Genomic DNA, 5,862 nt, shown 5'->3' on the forward strand with positions numbered 1-5,862 from the left:
ACCTCACGCCGTCACCGGGTGCCGGGTCCCACACCCCGCCCCAATGTCACACTTAAAATAAGCCCCCAGGTAAGCAAGGCCCCGGGGGGGGGGGGGGGGCTGCCACCGGCGGGAGGCGGGAGCTCCGGCAGGTGGGGCAGAGCCGGCTCAGCTGGGGCTGCTCTGCCCCACCCCTCCCCGCACCTGTCGCCCCTCTTCACGCCGCGTGGGCCACACGTGCTCAGCGAGGCCTCTTCCTAAACGGACTTCTGACCCCGCAGAGTCACCCTCACCGCCGTTTTCAGAGCGCAGTGATCTCGCCCGGGTACTTTCCCTGTTCCGTCTGTAGAATAAACCGCCGGGAGCAGGGGTCGGAGGGGGGAGCCCAGCGTGGAGCCGGCTCGAGGGGTGCGGATGGGCCTAACTCTTCCAGACGTGCGAGCGAGCGAGCGAGCGCTCCGCCGCGGGGCCCTCGGCCTAGGGATGCCCGTCCAGCCACGCCCAGCGCTCTGTCCTGCTTCGTCCCGGCCCAGGCGCCTGTCACCCCAGAAGAGTCAGGGGTGCGGTTCCCACGCCACTGCCCTGTCCGTGGCTTGGAGTGGCTCGGCTCCTCTACAGTGGCTGTGGGCTGACCCGTGTCCCCCTGAAAGGCGGCCACGTCCTGACCCCCGATACCCGTGTATGGGGCCTTATTCGGAAATAGGGTCCTTGCAGGTGTCATCGAGTTCCGATGAACTCATGCTGGAGTAGGGTCGGGGCTCTGAGACACAGACCCCGAGGGCCGTGCGAGGTCAGGGGCAGAGGTGGAGGACGTGGCCACAGAAGAGGGTCACCTGGGGTCCCCAGGGGCTGGAAGAGGCAGGAAGGACCCTCCCCCGGAGCCTTTGGAGGCAGTGTGGCCCTGCCACACCTTGCACTCAGACTCCGGCCTCCAGACTGGGAGAAAGTAATCTCTGTTGTTCTCAGCTGCCCTACCTGTGGCCCTTCGCCACAGTGGCCCCAGGACACTCCTGGAACGCTGCTCACCAAGTTCTGGAAAGCTGGCTGCCCCTTGCTTCGGCAGCCCTGCCGATTGGAGGGGCCTCCCCACGTTCTGGGGCTCCGTCAGCCCTGTGAGGTGCTGTGCTCGGAGCGAGCCTGCCCTCGGCGTCCCCGTCACAGCCCTGGGGCCAGACAAGCTCCAGCTGCTTCCGTGATGAGGGATGAGGACCACGCTTCTCGTGGTCCATGGGCTCCGCGAGTCCCTGCTTGGGGCCGCCGTGGGATGTGGGGCTGCGGCGGCCGTCGGGAGGGGGCCGCACCTGTTGCTGCGTGGGCTGGAGGAAGCTGCGGGTTCCCACCCCCCGAGCCGGCCTCTCCTCAGCAAACGGGTCCAGGAAGGACGCCACGGCGAGTCCACCATCTCGTGAGGCTGGAGGGTGCGGGGCATCTGTGTCCCGGGGCCACGGCAAAAGTGACCCCAGGCCGGGGTCATAACAACAGAAATCTGTCCTCTGCCAGCTCTGGAGGCCAGAGTCCACAATGGAGGCGTCTCAGGGCCGCGCTCCCTCCAAAGGCTCCGGGGGGTAGGTCCTTCCTGCCTCTCCCAGCTCTTGGTGGCCCCAGGCCCTTGGCTATGACCCAGTGCCTCAAGTCTCTGTCTCTAATATAATGAACTCCAGTCACTGGATTTGGGGCTGCTCTGATCCAGAATAACCTCACCTAAGCTTAACTAATCGCACCTGCAAAGACCCTCTTTCCAAATAAGGTTGCATCTGAGTTTCTGGTGGAGGGTACATTTTGGGAAGGGAGGCACTGTGTCACCCACAACGGGGGCTACAGGTGGCATTCGTAACCAGCTCCTCCTGGCGTATCTGTTCGCTGGGGTCACCAAGTCCCTCTTGAGCTCTGCACAGCCCTGCGGGAGCCCATCGTCGGTGTGGACCAGCCCCCTGACCTTGTGGGGCCTGGCCCTCTCCTCATTTCCATGTGGGTGCCTTTTTCCAATGGGGATAATAATCTGTCCGGCAGGAGGATTAAGTGAGTGCCTGTATTCACAGGAGACAGCAGATGGCTGGTCAACTCGTTGATACAGTGGTTTTTGTAGGCGTCCGTGAGTCTGTCTCGGCTGGAGATGTGCTGACCCCTGCCCGCGGTGTCTTCAGCACGAGCCGCTGCTCAGAGGATGGGGGTGGGAAGTGGCAAAGACCGCCTGGCCCCAGGGCTCGCCCCCAAGTCCCCGGTGCTTCGCAAGGGTGAGGCAGGAGGGTTTCCTCGGGGAATTCGGTGCCGGGGCCTCAGGGACTCGCTGTCCTGCGTGTGCACACTGCCCGTGCCCCCTGAAGCTGGCGCCTGTCACCTCGCGTAGACTGCTCCTGTCTGGGAGGGGATCGGGCACCTGAGGTTCCAGGGTCTGGGCTCAGCCTCAAGCACGAAGCCATCCCAGCCCCTTCTTCCCCGGTGTCTCTTTTTAAAGGATTATTATTATTATTATTAATGTTTGTTTTTGAGAGAGAGAGAGACAGAGCACAACTGGGGGAGGGGCAGAGAGAGAGGGAGACACAGAATCCGAAGCAGGCTCCAGGCTCTGAGCCGTCAGCACAGAGCCCGACGCGGGGCTCGAACCCACAGACCGCGAGATCATGACCCGAGCCGAAGTCGGAGGCCCAACCGACTGAGCCACCCAGGCGCCCCTAAAGGATTATTTTTTTTAGTTGCGGTAAAATTCGCACAACATAAGTCCGACCACTTTAAAGCGTACAATTCGGTGGCATTTAGTAAATTCACAGTCGTGTACAACCACCACCTCTGTCTGGTTCCAGAACATTCTCCTCCCCGAGAAACATGCCCCGTAGCCATCAGCAGTCATGCCCGTGCCCTACCCCAGCCTGGGCAACACCGTCTGGTTCCCGTCTCCGTGGACCCGCCTGTCCTCGACACTTCATAGAATCCGATAGTATGCGGCCTCCGGTGACCGGCTCGTGTCACTGACCATGTTTTCGAGGTGGATCCCTGCGAATGCCAGCACCTTGTTCCTCTTCGTGACTGCATAGTGTTGCACGGTGCGGGTCTGCTGTCTTTTGGTCCATTTGTCCACGGACGGACATTGTCGTTTCCACTCTTAGCCGTTGTGAACAGTGCTGGTTTGAACACCAACTTTCACCTCTTTGGGGTACGCACCGGGGAATGGAATCGCTGGGTCACCCGACTTTCCTTTGACCCGATGGAAGGTTTCAACCCCCGCTCAGTGCCGGCTCACCTGACCTGTTTCCTCAAGGCTCCCCCAGCCCCTGACTTGCTGGGGAGGGCCTCATTCCCAGGCTAGCGGCCCGCGGTCAGTGGGGTGCAGGGCGTCCTTGCTGAAGCACAGACCGGTGCCTCAGAGGCGATCCCCAGAGGCGACTCGGGATCACAGACCCTGTGTGAAATGACGCTGAATTGTGTAGCGAGAAGCTTCCGCCCCCATCAGGTGTGGACCCCCGTGATTTTCCTTCTCTGTGTCCGTAGACCTGGTTCCCATCCTCTGACAGTCAGAGAACCTGCTGGACCCCTGATGTGGTATTTTGTTACATTGTATTTGTTTTTACGCCTACCTTGGATTTGTGGCTGGTTTTCCCATTACGTGAGTCTATTTAAAGAGAAATAGTGAGTGGGGCGCCTGGGTGGCGCAGTCGGTTAACCGTCCGACTTCAGCCAGGTCACGATCTCGCGGTCCGTGAGTTCGAGCCCCGCGTCGGGCTCTGGGCTGATGATGGCCCAGAGCCTGGAGCCTGCTTCCGATTCTGTGTCTCCCTCTCTCTTTGCCCCTCTCCCGTTCATGCTCTGTCTCTCTCTGTCCCAAAAATAAATAAACGTTAAAGAGAAATAGTGAGTACGGGAACAGTGATGGGGAGACCACGAGACGAAAGGTTTGAGACACCCCGGGCATCAGTCATACGGGACCAGGAGGCGGAGACGTGGGTGTTGGCTCAGCCTCCCTCTTCCTTTCCCTGTCTTCCTTCCTTTCCTTCTTTCTATAAAATTAAACACAATGAAGCAAGGCACTTGGTGAGTTCAGACAAACACATACACTTGGTAAACCAACACCCCAAGAAGATAGAAAATGTTACTAGAAAGTGTTCTGGAGCACATATTCCTGGTCAGACCTGCGGGATTCCGGTTCGGCAAGGCTTGGGCAGAATCCTGGGGTCCGGAGTTTAAGGGGCTCCTGGAAGGAGCCACGGGGGAGCCAGCTGGGAGGTGCCGGGTTGGGGTCAGGGTCTGAAAGCCCAACCTGGAACTCGTTCCGGGTCCCGTCCCTCCCTCCTCGCCCGCCATGCTGTCTTCTGCCCCAGCCCCCTCGAGGGTGCATCCTTGGCCAGGTGGGCAGTGTGATGTCACTGGAGCAGGTGCACATCGCCGTGACTTGGGGAGCTGGGCCCTGCTTGAGGCGCCACAGAGGGTGCACAAGGGACAGCTGGGGGCTGGCTGGACCCACTGACGCTTTATTTTCAAACAATTTGCATCCACGTTTAAAAATGAGGAAATAGCAGATTTAAAAAAAAGCAAAAACAAAAACCAAATTTCTGACTTCTCTTTAAAAAAAAAAAAAAAATTCAAAAATGTAGCAGTTTGAGGCTATCAGTCTGCAGGCGCCGGAAGAAGCTGGAGCCTCCCGGCAGCTGCCCCGTCTCTCTAAGCCGCCCAGGCGCCGAACCATTGCCTCCACCTGCCCGTTCAAGTCCCTTCTCTTCTGGTCGGGCCCCTGGAGGCATGTGAGATTTCAACTCCTGCCCATATAAAAACCATCCCCAAGAAAACAGCAATCCGTACAAGGCCACCGGGTTGATGAAACCCTGGGTTGTGTAACACGCGGCCCGGGTCCAAGCATCCCCCGCGGCCCCGGGCCCTCCTGGAGCCAACCGCACAGAGACTGTGGGAGTAAAAGGTCCGGAGAGGAAGGGCGGGGGCAGGGGGAGGCACCGGCTGCTTTCGGACGGTTTGCCCAGTGGGTCTGGGATCACAAGTGAACAGCCCAGGTGCCAAGGGCAGACGTGAGAAGCAGAAGGAACGGACGGCAGCTCCTTTTGCCCCCAAGCCGGTTTCTCACGGGGGGCTGTGGACATCTGGGGCCAGGTCATTCTTCGTGGATGTCTGTGTTGGGGGCCCGACCTGTGCTTTGAAGGATGTTGGACGGCACCGCTGACCTGGACCCTCTAGAAGCCAGTAGCCGCACACCCCCCCCCCCCGCAAACCGTGATGGACAGAATGTCTCCAGACACCGCCAAGCGTCCCCCTGCTCGAGAACCAAGCCCAGAGGCCCCTCGGGGGCCCGGCCGTTGACCAGAGCTGGCCCGGGGGGCGGGGTGGCCTCTTTGCCGTCCCGGCCGGGGGCAGAGTGTCCCCGTTTGCACATTCCCGCTCTGACACAGTGACCCCAAGGCTGCGTCCTATCAACAGGCAGGTGGCGGCACCTCACTCCCAGATCCCCTGCCCTCCCCGCCCCCCATCGGTGACTCACAGGCCCAGGTGAGGGCGGGGCAGGGTCAGAGCAACTGCTGGGAGCATCTGGCCAACCGCGACCCAACCGCCACCTCCACTTAAGCAAGTGGCAGCCTGCGCGGAGAAGGCTGAGCGCCTTCTGTTGGGAAAGAAACCCCCGGGGCACGTTTGTTCATTTCCTCGCCTCAGTGAACCCGGGAGCCAGGTGGACGCACCGACCGCCGCTCTGGCTGTCCTCACTCCACCCCTCATGCAAAACGGCTGATGCAAGAGGTTCCAGGATTGCTCTGCTCCCCGCAACTGGGAAATGCCACTTGAGGGGGAAGCAGGCCTGCAAACCGCAGGTGACTTGTTAAAAAAAAAGAAAAACCACCGCCAGCTTGTGGCAGAAGGGACCTAGTGGGGCTCTGCGGAGGGGAGACT

General features: G+C 60.4%; 1 long non-coding RNA gene across 1 annotated transcript; it reads right to left on the reverse strand.

The window, feature by feature from the left end:
* Positions 1-2,707: 2,707 nt before the first annotated feature.
* Positions 2,708-3,672, reverse strand: LOC115503412. Its single transcript, XR_003965365.1, has 2 exons — positions 3,552-3,672; positions 2,708-3,376 (listed from the first exon to the last, which is right to left on the reverse strand). It is a non-coding gene; the product is annotated as an uncharacterized LOC115503412 (long non-coding RNA).
* Between the last annotated feature and the right edge of the window lie 2,190 nt (positions 3,673-5,862).

The sequence above is a fragment of the Lynx canadensis genome, chromosome E2, assembly GCF_007474595.2.
Source record: "Lynx canadensis isolate LIC74 chromosome E2, mLynCan4.pri.v2, whole genome shotgun sequence".
Lineage (NCBI taxonomy): Eukaryota > Metazoa > Chordata > Mammalia > Carnivora > Felidae > Lynx > Lynx canadensis.